Genomic DNA, 22,884 nt, shown 5'->3' on the forward strand with positions numbered 1-22,884 from the left:
AAAAATAAAATAAATAAAATAAAATAAAATAAATAAAATAAAATAAAATAAAATAAAATAAAATAAAAATAAAATGGACCAAGAGAGTTTATCGACCGGGAGGCTGGTAGGAAAGACAGAAACCCTACTCTATTTGAAATGCAGGAATTTTGCGGGGAGTTGCTTATATAGGTGCTGAATAAACTAAATGAGTAAGAAAAGAAAACCCTGAGGTAAGTCAGAGATAATAACTTCCAAGAGAGTCTGTCACCTTTAAATCTGGGGGAGTAAAAAGAAAAAGTTAGGATTATCATAATGCAGACTGTGGAAAGAGTGGTCCTGCAAAGCTGGAGGTTAGACTTCTAAGGAAGACATCTGAGCCAATTGCTACTAGTTCCAGGAAATGTTTCAAGGATGCCAGTGCTGGAGAGCAAAAAGGACCTGGAGGCAGAACTAACTGCTGGTGCTGGGGTGGACTGCTTTCATTATGGTGATGGTGACAAGAGTAGAAAGCACACAGGAAAGAAAAACATCTTTCTTTACTTTGCCTCATAGTTTCTTTCTTGTGTTGCCATCTATTGTCAGAAGGTAATAAGAAGGCAGTTGCAATGAGAAATGTTTGCAGAGCTTGAAACTCAGGATCAATTGTAAGGTAGATTAGTAGGGTAGATTTGATGTAATAAGACACTAGCTTAATAACCAGGAAAACAGGCCAGTAGGTGTTAAACTTCATTATAACTCAGATTTCTTATTCATGAACTTTGGAATTTAATGGCATCCACCTGAAAGTGGTATTATAAATGTTTAATAAACAACTATATCCTTAGAGCAATAATGGTATGTAGTAAGTGCCCAATAAGTGTTAACTATTAAAGTACTTTTTATTGAATTATCTAAAATACATGAAGATATGAGAGAGTGAGAGAGCTAAGAAAGAAAAAAAGTTTTAACTTATATTGTGGAGAAGGAATAGAATAGTATTAAGATTCTAAGCAAACTCACAAAGAAAATTTCATCTGACAATGCCTGTAGTGAGGTAATTACCAAATTCCTACCCGTGAGTATTAAGCTAAGTCATCAGACAAATGAAATGTATGACATTGGTTGAGAAGACACTTCTCAGGTATTGTTAATTCCTGAAGATTCTGTTAAACTCCAGGACGAATACTTATATAATATTCCTATTCAAGTGGCAAGTTACCAACTGTGCCTCTGATTATTTCTGTTAATTAAAGTTTGAAGGTGGACCTGACATTATGCTTAACAAATATTATATCATAGATAAGAGTGTTATACAAAAGATCAACCCTGTTTTCAAATACTGCCAAGTTCTTAATTAGAAAAAATAATATTTTTAATATTTTGCATTGATGGTCTATTCCAGAATCATGGAGAAAAACAAAACAAAACAGAACATTCCTGTTCAACTGTCACACATATTGGAAAAAACATGTGGCTTACAAATATGATAAGCCACAACTACAAAAAAGAGTCAAGAGGTTTTACTAAACACATTAAGCCATATTTAAAATAAATACTTTAAAATAAAATATTTAGTGTCCCCAGAATAAGCAGGGAAGGCAACTGATCTTTATTATGTCTTACATACTATATAAATTATTGCATTTAATAAGCATAACCATCTTATAGAATAAGTGTTATTCTAATTTATATATTTAAAAAAATTGAAAATTTTTTCTGGGGTTATTATTTTAAAGTGACAGAAACATTTATAAACAAAATTAGTTATCCTCTACTTTACCATGTTGTTGATGTTGGATCATACTTTAATATATTTTATATCCCCAATCAATAAATGCTACTTTATGAAAGTAAGTAACTAAAAGTCTTGGCTACTGAAACTAAATTTTTCGAGCCTTAAAGTCACGTGATAGGCAGCTATAACCAAGGAAGCTGTAAACTGTGTCTGATTACAGATGAATCTCTCTTCCTTATCTGTATCATCCTGTAAGATGTAAATGTCTGAAAGGCACCAGGGAAAGCTTCCTTCCTTCTACATGTTTTGCCTTCACAACAGATTAAACTCCCTCTTCTCACAGGATAACTTCATAGCTATCACATTGTCTTAAGGTGAACTGTTAAATGCACTCTTTAAACTGGAAAGAGAATGAAAACCAGCTGTAAACAAATGAAAACAGGTGGTAAAGAAAGGAAAATGAACTGCAACTAATTAGTTGCAATCTCAAACCAGCCACGACTAGGAAATGCTGTAATCCTGTTAAACTCCTTTGTTTTCTACCTATAAAAACAATACTTAACTTTTCACTTTGAGGCGCTGACCACATTTTGCTGGAGTTTTTACCTCCTGGGTAGCTTTATTTGTATTAACTCTTTAGAACTGGATTCTGACCCTTTTTATTATTTCAAGTTGAGAACTTGAAAGTGTATTAATTTTCTATGAATTAATATCCAGAGAAATTTAAAAAATTTAGGTTCGTTGTATTAGTCCATTTTCTGTGGTTATCAAGGAATTACCTGAGACTGGGTAGCAGACCAAGAAAAGAGATTTAGTTGGTTTATGTTTCTACAGACTGCACAGAAAGCATGATACCACCATCTGCTTCCGCTAAGGTCCCAGGAATCTTCCAGTCATCACAGAACACAAAGCGGGAGCAAGTGTGTCACATGGTGAGAGGGAACATAAAGTACAGGGAGCAGTGCTATGTTCTTTTAAACAACCAGCTTTCATGTGAACTAACAGAGTGAGAACACACCCGTCACCAAGGGTTGGTAGCAAACCATTCATGAGGGATCCATCGTGACGAACCACATACCTCCCAGTAGGCCTTTTTCCAAACATGAAGGGGTCACATTTCAACATGAGATTTGGAGGGGACAAACATTCTAATCATATTTGTTTTTCAGAATGCATTTCTCTTTTTGGGAAGCTATGCCATCTAACACAAAGCTAAGTAAACAACAGAACTATTTAATTTTTAATACAGATAATGTATTGTCAGATAGTCTAGAGATTAGTGCTTACCAAAATCTCTTAGTAAGTAGTCTCCTTATGAAGAAGAATTTGAATTAAATATAAAATATAGATTGCATTTGATATATACTAAAGAGGGGATATTTGATATATACTAAACATTCAATGAGTTCTTGTTAATTTGTTTGTAACTAAACCTTTTGAAGTATAGAGATCCTTATGTTAAGTCTGAACAATTTTTATAGTGTTTTTCATAATACCGGAGGCTGTGGAGACTGGTGAATGACACTCATACTCCTTGGCCATATCCTGGACCAACTGAGAGACAGTGCCTAAGACATGTGCACTCACATATAACATCAGTTTGATTACAGAGGGAATAAAAATGGGCAGAATGGTCTGGGCTATATGAGGTCCGCGGACCCAGAGAGACATGAGTATGAGACTTCAGTCATGATCCCGGTACCCATGCCATGGGCAATTGTTTAAAGGCATTTTCTTCCTGACAAGCTTCTCACCCTTATCTTCACATTCTTGCAACTTGTGATACAAAGAAAGTAGAGTCAGTCAATAGCTTATGTTATTTTAATGTAAATTCTTGGCAAACAACTCAGGAACTGCTTTGTCTTTGCTTTTAAAAAGCTACATGTGACTGCCACTAATGAGTATTTTCACAACAATTTGAATCTATGACCCCTGCTTACAATTCTCAAGTTTGGCCCCCATAAATTCTCTATTTGCTGGGCACGGTGGCTCACGGCTGTAACCCCAGCACTTTGGGCAGATCACGAGGTCAGGAGTTTGAGACCAGCCTGGTTAACATGGGGAAACCCCATCTCTACTGAAAATACAAAAATTAGCTGGGCATGCTGGTGGGTGCCTGTAATCCCAGCTACTGGGGAGGTAGAGAAGGAGAATCATTTGAACTCAGGAGGCGGAAGTTGCAATGAGTCGAGATCATGTCATCGTGCTCCAACCTGGGCGACAGATAGAGAATCCGCCTCAAAACAAAAGCAAACAAACAAATAAACTCCCTACTTACATTAATTTTTGCCTCAGCTTCCTCGACTTAGGTCAACATACATGGTGTAAGTCAACAGGATTCACAGAGACTCCTTATGAACACCTTGTCTTTCTCTGAAAGTGGGGCTTGGTACCAGCAGGAACTCTCTGTCCTCAGAAGTCTCATGAGTTGTTTTGAGTGAGTTATCCTGAATTTGGACCTCCCACTCTTTGGCTGAAAGTCTAGACTTTATTTGGACTATTTTTCAAACCCTCTGTTTCCTTTCAATTTCTGTCTTTGAAGAGAGAGAATTAGGGAAAGGTCTCCGCGGAGAACTGCCTCTATTTCCACCTTAGTCTCACAGCAGAGGTTCAAGTCAAAAGATTAGCAATAGGTACTGTTGGTTTCATTTTATACAGCGTTCGTTTATGACTACAGTTGTTTTCGATCATTCGTGACCTATTCCTGTTAGTTCCTAACTGAAAAGTGTGCCCTGTTTTTGCTCTTCTAGGCAGGTGTAACACGGGGTCTTATGTCCCATGCTTTGAGCACTGTGTTACCACTTGGCAGTTAGAGACAGTCTGAGACATGTCACACTTAAACCCAAAATACATTTCCAGCCTTGATCGCTTTCCCAAAATTAAGGAAAAATCAAGTCTCAAAATCTGAACACTCCTTTTAGAAACACCAGATGGATTTATGCATACCACTCAGAAGGCAACCTCTTGTAAATAGGCAGGAAAGTGGGCCTGCCTAACCTGGGCAGTCATAATCAGTAGTAGCCAAAATAGGGATCCTTCGAAATATTTAAAATAATTCATTTGCATGCGTAATTTTTGAAAAAAGCTGTTTTCGATCCAGGAAAACTAAAAGAGAGACCTACTTCTTGTTTGTCCGGCTGAAATCCAGTAAGCCGGGATTTGGAAAGGTTTCCTTTTAGAGCACTATGGCCAGAGGTCAGCTTAATTAAAAGTGGATATTTAGAAGATATATATTGATATATATAGAAATATAGATTGATATATATTGATATATCCATAGAGATATAGATAAATAGCTTCAAAATATCAATTTGTAATATATACACTTACGTAAGTAGTGAGAAAAATGCCAGGATCCCCAAGAAGGCCTAAAATATATTCAAGGCCTTCTTAAATACATTCTTGATAAACGACTCAGGAACTGCCTTTCATTTCTTTAAAAATCTACTTGTAACTGCCGCTAATCAGAGTGTACATTCATGGCGACTTGAATCTACAGTCCCTGGCTGCAGTCCTCAAGCTTGGCCCCAAGCTTTATTTTATCATTTTATTTTTTGAGATGGAGTCTCACTTTGTCACCCAAGCTGGAGTGCAGTGGCACTATCACAGTGCACTGCAGCCTCAACCTCAGGGATCCTCCCACCTCAGCCTCATGAGTAGCTGGAATTATAGGTGTGTACCACAATGCCTAGCTAATTTTTGTATTTTTTGTAGAGAAGGGAGTTTCACCATCTTGCTCAGGCTGTTCTCGATCTCCTGGACTCAAATGATTTACTCATCTCATCCTCCCAAAATTTGGGGATAACTAGCTAGAGCTACTATGCCAGGCCTGATATCTTCTTAACCATAAAAGCAACAAGGACACTGGCCAAAAAAAAAATCAAAATCAAAATCAATTTTTTTAGATTCTGGAAATTAGCCAAAAACTTTCAGCAATCTGGTAAACATTCATTTAAGAAAAAAAGCTAAATAAAAAAAGAATAACTAGCTTTGTGACATTTTAACTTATCCTCATCTCAACTTCCCCTTCTCCTCTCTGGTCACCTTGATAAATCAATGGATCACAGTCACAGTAAAAGCCAGTCACCTGGTATCCACTAGAGGTTATAAAATTGGATTGGAGTCTCTTCAAAACTGCATTTTAAGAGATTTTTAAAACTATTTTATATGTCTAGCATTCTCTAGAAAACTGAATTTACAAAGCTGGCTTTATTTAAACTGTCTGAGACTTTTCTAGTGCTAACAAGCTGGCAGCAATATGGCAGCTGCCCAAGGTGGTGAATAACAAGAGGGAAAACAATAGGCTAGCCAACATGTTTGAAAGAAATACATAAGGAATTGAGTGTAAGAATCGCTGACTGCTCTGGGACTCAACCAACTGGGAGTCTCTCCTGGTAGACAGAGTCCCTGAATGTAATTGAACAGTCTGCAGAGTGGGGGGTGAGTATGGCAGAGGCTAAGACTCTTGCTTTCACGGGCAAAATAGCCCTAGTGTTGGATCCCATGCCCCCTCCTCCAGATGTTCCAGTTGACCCCACTGCCATCGGCTTTGTTAAGAGATCACTGACATTTAGGAAGGTGTTTTAGTCCTTCGCTGACAAACTCCAGTTGCAGTAATTCATCAGGTCTAAATTAGTAAGGTTGGGACACCTGGTATAATAGAAATTTCTATTGCTAGAGAAATGTCCATTTGTGATATACAGTGACATAGTTATCACATGTTTATCTGCAGGATTCGGCAAAGGTGGCATCCAATAGTTGATCAAGTTCAAGATAATGGTAACTGTCTAGAATAGGCAAACCCAGAAATCTGGCAAAACACAGGTCACCTGGGCTACCTATCCTGTGGAAGAGAAAGAAGAAATGTTTGATTTATTCTTTTCCCTCAGAGGTGAGCTCTTCAGTGTGAATGTGCTCGTTCGCACCCTGTCAGCTAGGGGGTGGAATTCTCCCCACTGACTCTGACCTGGGCAATCTGTCCTATATCACTGCTAATGATAGAACCCTTGACCTAACCTCCAGGATGGCAAATTCATAAAATTAGACTTACATCCTCTTCTGTACTGCACAATAAAATGATCTGTTTTATATATTTGTCTCATGGGGCTATACTTGGTAAAGTGGAAGGGCCACATTAAGGAAAATGCTTAACAAAGGCATTTCAATATAGTAGTTTAAATTTTTGATTACACAGCCTATTCTAAATAGAAAAGGACTTCAAGTTGATGGTCTTTATTTTTGTGGTCCTTGCAGACAAAAACCTATGTCTTGTACCGGGGAGACAAATGAAGAAGGAATTCATTGTCTCCCACCTTATAGACAAAAACCTGGGCCTTGCAACTGGGAGATAAATAAAGGAGTTCATTGTCTACCACCTATTGTTTTTAATGTCCATCCTGATCTCCCTTTGGTTTGCGTCTTCAGCAAAGGGTCAAAGGGGATAAAAAGCCCTTATAGGCCGAGCGCGGTGGCTCATGCCTGTAATCCCAGCACTTTGGGAGGCCGAGGCGGGTGCATCACGAGGTCAAGAGATCGAGACCATCCTGGTCAGCATGGTGAAAACCTGTCTCTACTAAAAATACAAAAAATTAGCTGGGCTTGTGGTGCGTGCCTGTAATCCTAGCTACTCAGGAGGCTGAGGCAAGAGAATTGCCTGAACCCAGGAGGCGGAGGTTGCAGTGAGCCGAGATTGCACCATTGCACTCCAGCCTGGGTAACAAAAGCAAAACTCCATCTCAAAAAAAAAAAAAAAGCCCCAATAATTGTAAAAGAATGATGTAGAAAATGAGGAACAGGGATGACAGCCTGATCAAATAAGGGGTATGAATAAGAATAACCTTCTCAGGGAATCCCTGCATTGAGATCCAAGGACGCTAGCTTGAGATGGGTAGTTCAGGCCATGGTTATCTCATTCCCTCTCATCAGCAGCTTAAAGCCTGCCATCTAACTTTCCATTAAAATGTTTATATTTATGGCTTGGGGTTAATATGGAGCATGTAGAATTCATGGTATAGCCCATGATTGCTTCCAGTATTGTGAAGCTTGAGCTGTAGATCTAGGGCCAATATCAGCTAATAATATGTTCAGGGAACCTGAATAGGCGATAAATTTGTCTTGTAGGACATGGAGAATTTGGCCCCAGTCAGAGGAATATAGAAGGTGGACTATGTCAATTCTGGAAAATTTGTCAGCTGCAGTAAGATGCAGTGAAATACTGTGGATGGGATTCAGGAGCCAACATGATCTATCTTTGAAGAATTCCCTGGCCCGTTGGCCAAAGTCATTTCTTCCTTGGACTGTATCTTTAGCTTTATCTAGGTTTGCCAAGCGGGACTGGTTTTTCATGCTAGTTCAGCATCTTCTGACGACAGTATCAGTCTGTGTATGTATGCTTAGTCTAGGACATTGTCAGAATTTTCATGGCTTCTCTCTCATGGATCTGGCAAGTATGGCTCTAAAGTTGTACTGCAGCCCATTACACAGACAGGCAAATTGATCCTGATTATTTAAGTGCAGAAAGATGTCAAAAAAGTGCATTGCAATATCAGTAGCTGCATACCAAGTTCTCTCAGTGTGAGCAAAACCTCTGTGGAGTCACAATATCAAGTGCTGCCAGTGCCAAGGGCAGGAGGATAATGTTGAACAGCTAAAATCAATGGTGGATCTCCAGATACTCTAAGCATTGCACCAAGGCCAGACAGGCCCATGCAATGGAGAATAAAGTAGATAAAATGAGGTAATTTCATATCAGAAGCACTGGAGTGGATTATTAGTAGTGGTATTTATATTACACATCAGTTGTGTATGACGTTTTACCACAATTTAATAATTTCTATCTCATTATTATTTTAAATCAATGAAAACTCCACTGATGTTAATGATAAACGTTCAGTTTGAACTTTAAGAGTAAGTTATTTCTCTTTCTGGGAATAAAGTAGTGGACATTTGAATTGGGTTACATTAATCTGTAATGAATGTGCTCATGATGGAAGATAGAGGATTTTTTTTTTTTTTTGAGACAGAGTCTCGTTCTGTTTCCAGGCTGGAGTACAATAGTGTGATCTGGGCTCACTGGAATCTCCGCCTCCAGGGTTCAAGCAATTCTCCTGTCTCAGTCTCCTGAGTAGCTGGGACTACCGGTGTGTGCCACCACGCCTAGCTAATTTTTGTATTTTTGGTAGAGATGGGGTTTAACCATGTTGGCCAGGATGATCTTCATCTCTTGATCTTGTGATCCACCTGCCTTGGCCTCCCAAAGTGTTAGGATTACAGGCATGAGCCACTGTGCCTGGCCAATACAGTGGTATTTATACAACACAGCAGCAAACTAAAGAATTGAGAACAAGATGTGCTTCTGTACGGTCATAGTGCACAACTAAACAAAATAAAGAGTGTGCATTATTATTAAAATTTCACTAGTGAAAGTGACATCTTTTTCAGATCAGTAGAAGTATTTTTTAAATATATGAGAATTTTTGGTGACTTATTCTTAAACTGAAATCTATTTGTCAGATATAAACCATCCTATTAGCCAATGAAACAACAACAAACTCAGATGATATTTACTCCTTGAAAATTAAAGGGTTAAACATAAATATGTATATATAGCATTCTCATATACATTCACATTGATACGCTAACGTATCTATGATCACACTACTCACACTCACAAAACAATCATATTCATTAACACACACTCAATAGTCAAATGTTCACACAGATACATACATCCCTATGTCTCATAGGGAAGTAATCTGAATGAGAATTACTGAAAAGTTAGATTATTATTGAAAATATGCTTATTTACATAACACTGATTTTTTCTATAAAAAGCTACCACATAGATACAATATCATACATGAAATGAAGTAAAGGAAGACTTCTTACAAGGTTTTTTCAATAGACTTACAATGGTTTAAATTTTTTATTGCACAGCCTATTCTAAATAGCAAGAGGTCAAATACACAAAGAATGAAATAGAAAACAAAGTATCTTGAGGGATGAATGATAATCCTTCTAACTGCAGATATTTATATTTCAGAGGTGTTCTTGGCCTAATGTACAACTAGGTAAAAGTCATACTGATATCCTCATTGGCATAATCTTTTATATAAAGTAAACTGTAATAGTCAAATTTTACTACAACCCGTTTAAAATAAATATATATTATAATAATCCTTTCAGACACCTCATTTAATTTCTTTCATAGAAACATTTGCTTCTAAGAGGGTTTGTATTTGCAGCATACCTTAAGCAGGTATATAAACAATGCACAAAATACAAAAGTTAGAAAAATATACAGCTGTTTAGACAATAAAAGCATGATAAATTAGTAAGCTCTGTGTTATAGCTACATCAGAAAATATTGATTAGGATGAAAAAGCATTTACTCTGATTTAAAACAAGGACAGATGTGACATATCTGTTGTTACTGGAACAACTGTTACTAAACACAAAACTATTTGCGTTGGCAATTTTTAATGTATGAGGGGAAAAGTACTGGTTATAAAGAAATCACAGACTGGAATAATCAAACACAAATACAAGTAAAAAGGAAGTAAATACCAAAGTGGAAGAAAATTTCAGAATGTTCAAAAACATTTTCAAATCTGGTTTACTTTAATAAAACTCGATATGAATTGATGTTAGAAAAATGACACACCAAAGACTGTTTCTAGTCACTGCAAGTAGAACATCACACCCAAATGGCCCAAGCCAGTGGTCAAACATGAGAGCTTAGAGATATCTCTCACATCTGGCAGACTGGGCTTTCCCATCACTTTTTTTCAATGGACCATTCAGGCATTTGCCTGTGAACTTAGGGTGACCTGCACCCTGTTATATATGTGTATATTTCTAGTTATATACTGGTAGTTGACATGGGTATTTTCTTTCTTTTCTCTCTCTATCTGACTTTTCATTCCTGCCTCATATGACCTGTGGATAGAGGCCTATCTTTCTGATAATTATGCCCTCCCTGCCCAAGATCTATAAGTAAAATTCTTGGAACTTGCTTATTGTGGTGATGTATTGAATTTGTGCCTTCCATTTGAACAATCTGGGAGACCCCAAGCTGAATTTTTCCTGGACTTATGAAATGAGGAGACAAGATAAGGCTCCTCATGCCAGGGCTATAGTCAGGCAGGCATAAGCAGGTTATGGGTCAGCAAAGCTATAAACACATCTGCCAATATAAACAAGTTACTTGGTCACAGACCCACTGATTACTAGTTACCCAATTAGGCATTAGATTATCCACTTGATAAAAAAGAAATTATCCCACATAAGGCACACAGTAAACACTCATATCCAGTTCTCTTTTATTTTCTGTCCTGGCAGGGTTGCCAGCTACTCTGGTACTGGATCCCCAATTTGGCGGGGTGCCCTCAAAACATCCGAGTACTGAGATAATTTGTGTGAGGCAAATGAAAGGATAGATGTCTCACCATCAGTATTCTGACTTCAAGTAGCTTGCTATGGGGAAAGAAGTTCCATGTGAGTTCCCTAATGATAATAAGAGAGCGATTAGAGAATTAAGAGAGACAAAATCCTAGAGGGCTTCTTCCAGAGCTAGGACCACCGTAGAAAACTGTGGAAGGTATGAGATTTTACTCTACTTGTAAGTTAACAAGTGGCCTGTCAGTTTTATATACATATACTAAGAAAAACTAAGAAATCTGAGTCACAAAGACCAGATTTTCTTTTTCATGGTTAAGGCTTTATTGAGCATCACACAGGACTGGGTATAGAGACCCAGCAAAGGGAGCAGAGCCTGCAGATGATCTTTGAGGACGATGCTGAGGAACTATGAGATCAGTCTGGCTTCTCAAAGAAGAGACGAGCACTGATAGGAAAAGCAGTCAGGCTGGCGTTGGTGCAGGAAAAGGGAGACGTTAGGAGGGGGACTTTGATGGAGGAGAGTATGGAGCTGAAGCTTTAAATAGCCTCAATGCAGCGAGGGATCATTTAGAAGAAAGGAAGTCAGTGAAGCCTTGGGGAACAGCAAGTGGAAAGAAGGAAAAGGAAGAAGTCTGGTCCAGGGAGTTGGGCTGCTCTCCAGCGTTCTCCCCAGGCAGCAGGGTAGGCTCGTCCCTCCTATCTTCTGGCAACATGGGGCCTTATTTGCCATTCCACGTAGCTGACTTCCCAAACAAAGCACCTTGGATGAATCTGCTGGACTTCATGTAAGCAGATATCTTCTTCAGACCCTCAAATTGGGAGAGGAAGTCCTTCAGGTTGGGGAAGGCGTCCAGGCAGCTGGGTTCAAATATACGATTCAGGTCAATGATGTCATAGGTTAGGAAATCCACAAAGGTGATCTTGTCTCCTGCAAACCATGGCCACTGCCCCAGAAACTCTGAGTAGAGCTTTAATGTTTCAGGGAGTTCCTCCAAGTACTTTGGCTTCAGTGTCTCAACTTCTGGGTCATAGCAGATCATGACCAGCTGTGTCCGGTGGTCCATGGTCTGATTCTCCAAAATGTCCACCTGAATCTTCTCTCCTGTCTCCCACACAGGTTGGGCTCGCAGGCAATGTAGTGCAGGATGGCGTTTCTCTGAGTGATCTTGTGAGCCCCATCAATCAAGTAGGGCAGATTGGGAAAGTCCAGCAAACAGAGCAATATTTGCTCTGGTTTCCTGAGTTCCAATTTCTACGCGGTGACCCACTGAGGAACAAATGACACCCACGTATGCAGTGGGGTGCATAAGAGAAGAGGAACTCAGAAATTAGGAAAGCTAATAGTCTGCTCATGTTTTTCTCCAATGAGATAGTGAGGCTTTATCTTTACTCTGAGAGGTACACAAGGCTATTTCACTGTCCTAGAAAGGTTGCTGATAGACATTCTCTATCTTTGTTTTGCTGATCATGAAGCAAATGTCTTCTGATCTGGAAGAAGACACTATGTCTAGCTTCCGAGGAAGATTGTCAATGCACTTTGTTCACTGGAGCTAGGCCATGAAATATTCATAAAGTATTGTCTTCCAAAATAGATAGAAGTTGAATTGGCTAAAAAAACTGTAAAGCATCTTCAGATGGAAGATATCCTTTGAATGAAAATATTCAGTAATGCAAGACAGAAATGTGTCTATTCAATTCATATAATGATGGTATCCTCAGCTGGGTTAGCTAGTAGAAGACAAGGAGAGGTAGCTGGAGCATGCAGAAGTAAGAACAGAAGGAGGGTTGATGCTTGCACTAAGGATTCTGTCTTAGTCTGTTGTCTCTTTTATTTCATATAATTTCAGATATGACTACACTGAATATGGGCTGATAAACATCAGGTACAAATGTCTTAATATCTAGTATGAATTGAACAGGTCCTTCAGCAGAGACACAATTAAAATCTTTCACGTAGGGTTGTAACTTGGTATCTGGTAGTTGACAATGAGGGTTTTTTTTTTTTTTTTTGAGATGGAGTCTTGCTCTGTCGCCAGGCTGGAGTGCAGTGGCGCAATCTCGGATCACTGCAACCTCCGCCTCCTGGGTTCGAGCAATTCTTCCACCTCAGCTTTCTGAGTAGCTGGGACCACAGGCGAGTGCCACCACGCCCAGCTAATTTTTGTGTTTTTAGTAGAGACGAGGTTTCACCATGTTGACCAAGATGGTCTCGATCTCTTGACCTTGTGATCCACCTGCCTCCACCTCCCAAAGGTCTGGAATTACAGGCGTGAGCCACCTCTCCTGGCCCAATAATGAGGTTCCTGAAGCAAAAATTATATATATATATATATATATATATATATATATATATATATATATATATGTATATATCAAGGCCTATTAGATAACATGACATTAAATGGAGACTTCACTGACAATAAAGTTGCTGCCACTGAGTGATAAAAATGTGTTATTGTCAGTGAAATCCATAAGCACAATGTCACTGCCAGGTTCTTTTGCCACACAACATGCTTCCTGAATATAAAGGACACTGTCATACAACAATGGAAAGGATAAGGAATTACAATGGTGACAGAAGCCCTGTGGAAAGAGGAGGCATATTCTTATCTGGAATATTTTTCCATCTCTGTAGGAGGACAGTAATGTTCATACATGATAAGAGAGGGTCAGTATAATGCACTTCATAGCAGGTAGCCCTCTGGCACCCTATCAGAAACTCAGTGGTGGATTGTGTTCTTAGAAAATTGTGCATTCGTTCAATAGCATTGGTGGATAAAAGAGTCTCCTATAAGGAAAATGTTTGTCACTGGTCCCTGATAAAACCTCCATTCCTGCCATGAAAGTCATGTTATTTATGGTGAGTCGTCTTGTCAGTAATTAAAGCCAAGAGAGCCTTCTCCACAGGGGATGTCTTCTGATGGACAATTATATGTGACACAAGTATCCACATAACCTGCCTAATCGAAGACGCCAATCAGTACACCTGTTCTCAGACATTTTGCAAAGAGTTTTCAGTTTTGTTCTTTCAAATTTCCGTCCAATTAATTATTGGATCTACGCTAACAGGCAATGGCTCTTTGATAATAGATATTGAAATTAATATTTGGCAAGTTTTTGTTTTTAACTCAGTCACTGCATTAAACATTTTCCTGTAATACTATAGTTTATCTTCATAAGTATTCCAAGGGATACAAGAGAATTGATTTTTTTCCTTTTATAAAATAGAAAATTGAGGCTCAATATGATCAAATATTTTACTAAGGCCTCACATTTAATAAATGATAGAAAAATAATTTGAATCAACTTCTGGCTCAAAGTCTCACCTTTCTTCTGTAACCAACTGCCTTTGACTGTGTTGAAAACTAACCCATTAGAATTCTTTTTGAGTGTGCATGTGTATATGTGCATGTGTTCCGGTATACACAGAAGCAGGCTTATACATATTAAATACATTAATAATGTGTCCTTTGGTTGTAGTATCTTTCTGTTGGCATTGTTATTTTCTTTAAATTTTATCTTAGGGAATAAAAAACAATCGGTCTAATTGCTCTAATACTTCTTTTTTATCTTAGACTCTGACTGGCCTACCCAAGAGTCAAAAATAGAAAAACAATTTAAAAAATGAAAAATAAGAAATTATAAGTGCAGAGCCAGGGCTAAATGCAACTGTTGAGGTCTAAGAATTTGAATGAGTCAAAGTCTGTTTTGATGGGCAGTTAATCTGAGCACTATTGACTCTTGATTTATTCTCTTAATTCACCATTGCATGACTGTTACTACTTGCCCAAGTCCAGTGAGACAGAACACTTAAACATACAAGTTACAAGTGGGTTTAGTACTTACCGACTGTCAGCAACAGGCAACAGAAGGATTCTGGGCGAGTTGATCACCCACAGCTTAGGAAAGCTGCCCAGGCAGATGGATTCTTGTCTACAAATTTCTCACTTGCACCACAGCTAAGGAGCCCTGGAAAGCATCCTTCCTGGCTTTTATATTGTATTAGTCCATTCTTGTATTGCTGTAAAGAAATACTCGAGACTGGGTAATTTATAAAGAATAGATGTTTGGTTGGCTCATAGCTCCACAGACTATACAGGAAGCATGGATGAGGAGGCATCAGGAAACTTACAATCATGTTGGAAGGTGAAGCTGGAGCAGGCATGTCTTACATGGTAGGAACAGAAGCGAGAAAGAGAGAAAGAGAGAGCAAAGTGGGAGGTGCTACACACCACTGGTACTAAACAACTTGATCTCCTGAGAACTCACTCACTATCATGAGAACAGCACCAAGGAGATGGTGTCAAGCCATTCATGAGAAATGCCTCCTTGATCAAATCACCTTCCAGGAGGCCTGACTTCCAACATTGGAAATTGCAATTTGACATGGAATTTTGTTGAGGACGCAGATCCAAACCATATCTTATACCAAGGGGCAACATGACTCACTGGACTGAAGCACTGAAAAACATCTTGTTTTGGGAGTGGCTGAAACACCACCTGAACTGTTTTGACCACTCCCCCATCTCAAGATGTTGCATTCCCAGCACATTCTACAGTTATTCTTAAGAACTTTAAGTGAGAAAGGGAAAAGCACTAGATTGGTCCAAGGTCATCTGGAGAACAGTCCTGAAATAACCTTGTTTTCATTTGCTAAACAAATATATATTAACATAGGTGTTCATAATATGTACCATAATTATGACAGGCCAGGAGAAAACATCTATACACCCTCTGAGTTTGTGCCCTCAGTGAACTTACAATCATATCTAAAAAAACTTTTAGTAGTAACAAAATACTCTGTGGCTTTTCTGAGCTGTTAATATATCAGCGATAATCAGCAATAGAAAACTGCATGAACTTATGTTTTGGAAGCTCTTAGTCTTTCTGCAAAATACTAATTTTAGTACCACATCAAAAATAAAATAAGCACACATGCTCTTCCAGCCAAAATCATATTTGGATCTCCAAAGATGTACTGGTAGATTGTATTAAGATCTGTTCATATGACTAGGTGCAGTGGCTCACCTCTGTAATCCCAGAATTTTTGGAGGCTAAGGCTGGTGGATCATGAGGTCGAGAGATCGAGACCATCCTGGCCAACATGATGAAGCGCCATCTCTACTAAAAATACAAAAATTAGCTGGGTGTAGTGGTGCATGCCTGTAGTCCCAGCTACTCGGGAGGCTGAGGCAGGAGAATCTCTTGAACCGGGGAGGTGGACGTTGCAGTGAGCTGAGATCGCACCACTGCACTTCAGCCTGGCAACAGAGTAAGACTCCATCAAAAAAAATTGTTTATCTTCTTGGGACATTTTATCTTTTGGCTATATAGTACTCCATGTAACTCCTGGAACAACAATAACAAAAAAAATCAAGATTTCCCTTTTCTCTAGTCTCCTCCCTGGTGACTTCTCTGTACCATTTGCTCTTACCTTCTTTCTTGAAAAAACTCTACTTAATTTTAAAGTGTCAGGTTAAAAACTCCTTGGCACCACACATCCATCCACAGCACAGTAGTCAGGCCCTTAATACTGCCACCTTGTGGTCTTCCTCTTCTCACCTTGCATATTTTAAGTTCTAGTAGATGTGATTCATTTGAGGTCACCATTCAGTATTCTGAAAATTTCATGCTGATTCCTTCTCTTTAATAGGCCATAATAAACAAACTCCTTCCAATATTTAAGTAACATGGAGTCAGAAGCTCTCTAGTTATATTAATGAAAATGTGTTGGCCGTATAGTGAGCATATACCTATAAATGTCACCCAATAGACTGAATTTGTCACAGAAACTGCTGTTATCTTCTCCTGTTTCCTCCTAATTTCTCTTCTCACCCACAGTGGTGAACTTTTATGAAGGTGGAGAATAATTCCTTTTCCTTATTGCAAGGGGTTTTTCTTTCTTTGCCATTTCATGATTTGTAACGCCAAATATGACTGATGGGCAATCTTCTAATTACTCCATGCCATACATCAAAACTTTAAAATTATGTAGATATGTTATACCTAAATTGTGTGATACTCTAATTCAACACCCCTCAAAAAATATTTTCTTACCTTACCAAAACCAAAAGCGTTCATATAATAATTTAGTATACTTGTCTAAGACAATGATAAAAAGGAAAAAAATCATAGCAGAGTCATTTACCACATGATATAATACATTAAGCAAATGATATGAAACACTTTGAGAATGGAGACAAAAAAATTCTGAAGTTTTCTATTAGAGTGAATTTATTCCAATCCTGCCTGAATATTAGCTATCTTTATGATCATTATTAAGTTTTTGACAGGTCACTGTCACTGACTATCTTCACACTTAAATTGTTAACACTCCTTTTAGACGCTGTTCTTTCATATACAATTTTCCTTCAGCAAAGACTGAATTTCTCCTATATTTTGCTTCTTTCCCTTCGAGCTATGTGTTCACCATCTTTAAGACTCAGATTCAATCACATCCTCATAAAATCTTAGTTTCTCGAAGGTTGATTTGGTCTTACAACAAATATTTATGGGTTATCAAATACGTGACAAGTATTTTGCTACATCTCAAGGATATAAATACAAATAATGCAGACTGTGTACTAGAGGAGCAAATTAACAGTAATCATAATGCCATATGCTAAATTCAGTGGCAAGCTCAATATAAGACAGACACAAAACAAAGTAAAAAAGAAATCTCATTCTGTCTTATGACACAAGCAATATCTTACTGATATTTATGTGCCCAGATTTACACAACTGTTGATGAATAAAGATGTGTTTAATAAAAACAGGATATGGAAACTGTATCAGCTAAGGTCCTGAAAGAGTGTCAGGATTACTTATAAAAGCTACTGCAGAAAAGATCTCCATAATGAATAGATTTAAAATTAGGTGATCTCCGGATATTTATAATTGTAACAATATACGCTTCCATTGCAGAATCAACCTTTTGCAGGTAAGTTCGTTTTCATTTTAATTCCTACATTGAAAATTGTCTAGATTCAAGATGGCCGACCACTAACAGCTCAGGATTGTAGCTCCCAGTGAAAGCTCAGAGAACGAGACGACGCCACATCTTTAGACGAATTTTCGTCACTCACCGATTAGCCAATTCCCAGTGGAGGAGCCCCACGGGTCGCCAGCGCGACTCTTGTGGCTGCCGCAGCGGTTTTGCCAGCGTCTCGGCGCAGCAGCTCTTCACGTAGAGCCAACGGGACTGCTTCCCCTACTGACCAGAGTTTGGAGCTCCGGAAGTCAGAGCAGCTTGTTGCGGACTCAAGAGGGAAGCCAGACCAGAGATTCCCGGGCAGAAGAGCACCATAAGTCTTATCGCTGCTATTTAGGCTGCCACAGTGGGTGGCTCGGATCCCAGCACTGGGAATCAGTAAGTCGGACGTCGACTCAGAAAACTAATTAGAAAGGCGGTTCATCTATAATGAAGGGAAAAAAACAGCCTAAGAAGGCCGAATATACTCAAAATCAGAACCCATCAGCAACGGAACAAGCCCTGATGGAAAAGGACTCATCAGCAACCGAACAAGCCCTGATGGAAAAGGACTCATCAGTAACGGAACAAGCCCTGATGGAAAAGGACTGTGTTCCATTATCTGAAGTAGGCTTTAAAAGGTGGATGATAAGAAACTTCTGGGAGTTAAAGGAACTTGTTCTAACCCAATGTAAAGAAACTAAGAACTTGGAAAAAAGGTTCGATGAAATGTTGAAAAGAATAGACAATATAGAGAGGAATACAAATGAACTTATGGAGTTGAAAAATACAACACGAGAACTGAGTGAAATATGTACAAGCTTAAACAGCCGAATGGATCAAGCAGAAGAAAGGGTATTAGAGGTCGAAGACCAACTTAATGAAACAAAACGACAAGACAAGAATAGAGAAAAAAGGATAAAAAGGAATGAGCAAAGTCTCCAAGCAATATGGGACTATGTGAAAAGACCTAATATACGCTTGATTGGTGTACCTGAATGTGACGGAGAGAATGAAGTCAAGCTGGAAAATACTCTCCAGGACATTATCCAGGAAAATTTTCCTAATTTAGCAAAGCAGGACACTATTCAACCCCAGGCAATACAGAGAACACCACAAAGATATTCCTCAAGAAGACCAACCCCAAGGCACATAATTGTTAGATTCACCAAGATCGAAACGAAGGAGAAAATATTAAGGGCAGCCAGAGAGAAAGATCAAGTTACCCATAAAGGTAAGCCTATTAGGCTTACAGCAGATCTCTCAACGGAAACCCTACAAGCTAGAAGAGAGTGGGGGCCAATATTCAATATACTTAAAGAACAAAACTTTCAGCCCAGAATTTCATATCCTGCCAATTTAAGCTTTACATTTGAAGGAAAAATAAAATCTTTTAGGAACAAGCAAGTACTCAGAGATTTTATTACCACCAGGCCTGCTTTACAAGAACTTCTAAAAGAAGCATTATACACAGAAAGGAACAACCAGTATGATCCTTTCTAAAAATACACCAAAAAGTAAAGAGCATTAACATAAAGAAGAATTTTTATCAACAAAAGGACAAAATAGCCAGTTAATATCAAATGGCAGTAACCCTAAAGTTAAATCAACCAAATCTCCCAATCAAAAGATACAGACAAAATCCAACGGTATATCCAAAGATATACATAGACTCAAAATAAAGGGTTGGAAAAAAAAAAACGTACCAACCAAATGGAGAGCAAAAATAAATAAATGAAAAGCAGGAGTTGCAATTTTCACATTTGACAAAATAGATTTCAAAGCTATAAGGATACAAGGGTAAAAGGATTAATGTAACAATAAGAGATCTTAACACCCAGATACATAAGACACATAGTGAGATTTAGATTCAACGAGACAACAAATTGATAACGATATCCAGGATTTGAACTCAGAGCCAGAACAAATAAACACAATAGAGGTCTCCATTTTAAACACATAAAATATGCATTAACCACTTTAAACACTCAAAATATTGATCGGCCATTATTGAAACCCATTTTAGGAATGAAGTAATATTCCTTTTTCCCTCTTTTTCTTTTTTTCCCCTTCTTTTTAAAAAAAATAAAATAAAATAAAATAAATAAAAAAATAAAAAAAAAGAAAACTGTCTGACAATTTTTGTGCATGAAGGTGTAGCTAATCAGATCTCCATAAATATTCTCAAAGCTTATAATTGCCTTAGGAGTAGTAAAAAAAATGCAAAAGTCATTAGACACTTCGCCTTTATAAGATTTGTCACTACGTGTTTGGAACTAGAAGACCACATAAAGGTAGAGTATAGTTAATGAGAGCTGTGGTTTCAATATGTCCCTTAAGAACATGTGTGGGAAACTTAATCTCAAATGCAACAGTATTAGACAGTGAGGCCTAATGAGAGGTGATTAGGCCATGAGGGTATACTGAATGGATTCATGCTCTTATTAAGATAATAGGTTCTTTTCTTTTGCCTTTCCCTCCCTCTCACCCTCTCTTTTTCTTCTGCCTTCTGCTATGAAACAGTGAGGCTTGCCAGGTGACAACCTCTTTGTCTTGCAATTCCAAACTTCCAAAATGTGAGCTAATATGTTTCTATTCATTGCAGATGACTTAGTGTCAAGTATTCTGTTATGGCAGCACAAAATGGACTGAAAACATTGCCACTCACTCAATCCCTCTCTCAAAAATCCTTGCAAGTCAAAAGTTAATCTATTGTTAAGCTGTAGCTCAAAAGTTACATCTTCCATGAGATATTTTCAGAGATTTCAATCTTCTTTGATCTTAGTTTTCTGTATTATCATTACAAATGATAGGAGATGCTGTAGATTTTAAACATGCTCAATATAAATGTATTTTTGCTAAGTGCGCTGTGTTCCCATAACTATCTTCTGCTACAATGGAAGCTTCTTGAGTACAGGTCCAATTTGATTGGGTTTTCTCCTCTCCAATAATTTCTCATATAGGTATACATATTTGGGAGTAAAATAATTATAATTTATTTGGTACACAATAATATATATCCTCATTTAAGGTGATATTCATACCATCTCAAAAAGACAACACTAAATATGAAAATAAAAACAACCATAATAATAAAAATGCTGAATGTTATTAATAAAGTCACAGTTTCAGAAAACAAATGTATAGAGAGTGTCCATAAGCAAAAAAGGAGACTTTGGAATAGGAAGAAATCATCATGATGATATTGTTTCACTCAACTCCACCAGCTCTCACTGTCACTTGACAAAATGAGGTTCAGCAAAGAAGAAAGTCCTCAGCAAAAGCACTCAACATGGTTAGCACTTGGACCTATGTCTTTTCATTCTATGTTGATTTTTTTCTATTATACAAAATCAAGATTGAGAAAAGACATAAAAGAACTATTACTCTACAGTTTAGGTAATAAGTAATAGCCTATGCCCAAAAGAAAAATGAATGTTTATAACACTGGTAAGAAAAACGTTAGTGGATGAATATTTAATTGTAGTTTATCAATTTATAATAGGGTTATTTGGACATCATTATAACTTCAGAATTTAGCAACATCTGATAAATACAAAATTTATAATTATAGAAAAAACTGATAGATTATTCTAAATTTAATATAGTCATTTTTAAAATTTGTGGTATTTTTCAGAATGTATAATTCAAAGACAGAAAGAATTGGAAACATTGTGTAGCAAAAAATAATAAAAGTATATTGATGATTGTAGTTCTCAAAGCAATAAGTTTCAATTACTATGCCTTGAAGTGAGATATGAACAAAGTACACGTGTGACATACAGCTTTCTAACTCTTATTTTTCATTTTAAAATATAGTAAACAGTCATAATATTCAAATTTTATACCGGTTTTAAAAGTACAACATTTATTTGCTGAATCTTATATAACCTCCAATGTTATATAGTCAAACACAGTGTGTTTATTTACTATTATTTTAAAAAATTGGACTTGCTAAAAATGTGCAACTTAACAGGCAACTCTACTGATGAGATTTAAATAAATAGTTATCTACCTCCTATATAGAAATCTCTTGTCATTCATGAGGGATACAGATTATAGAAATTTCCATGAAAAATAAAACTGAGAAATGTCATTATCTAAATACATATTATAGACGGAGGATCCCAAAACACAGAAATACAGTACTTAAAAAAGCATATTTTGATAATAACAAATATATAATGATATCCACTAAAGCAATAAATATGTCATGAAATATTGTAAGACCACATTAAATAAATAAATATTAATAGTAAAACCTTTCTCCAGTAGTTTGAAAGAGAACCTTCAGACAATGAGAGCCAGTACAGTTCTACCTAAACTATCTAATATTAATATAGCCACATTATATAGGATACATTATATTTAAACTCTTTTTTTTTTTTTTTTTTTTTTGAGACGGAGTTTCGCTCTTGTTATCCAGGCTGGAGTGCAATGGCGCGATCTAGGCTCACCGCAACCTCCGCCTCCTGGGTTCAGGCAATTCTCCTGCCTCAGCTTCCTGAGTAGCTGGGATTACAGGCACGCGCCACCATGCCCAGCTAGTTTTTTGTATCTTTAGTAGAGACGGGGTTTCACCATTTTGACCAGGATGGTCTCGATCTGTTGACCTCGTGATCCACCCGCCTCGGCCTCCCAAAGTGCTGGGATTACAGGCTTGAGCCACCACGCCCGGCCCTTATATTTAAACTCTTAAATGTTTTCACAGTGATATTAAATAGATCTGTGTATGATATGACAAAATCGATGCACTGAGCATAATATCAGTGCTGTGCATGGGTACTTTATTTTTTGACATGTAATTCAAATATGTATA

General features: G+C 37.6%; 1 pseudogene; it reads right to left on the reverse strand.

The window, feature by feature from the left end:
• Positions 1-11,814: 11,814 nt before the first annotated feature.
• On the reverse strand, positions 11,815-15,260 carry LOC100385660 (glutathione S-transferase Mu 5 pseudogene; annotated as a pseudogene).
• Positions 15,261-22,884: the final 7,624 nt, after the last annotated feature.

The sequence above is a fragment of the Callithrix jacchus genome, chromosome 3 (assembly GCF_049354715.1).
Source record: "Callithrix jacchus isolate 240 chromosome 3, calJac240_pri, whole genome shotgun sequence".
Classification (NCBI taxonomy): domain Eukaryota; kingdom Metazoa; phylum Chordata; class Mammalia; order Primates; family Cebidae; genus Callithrix; species Callithrix jacchus.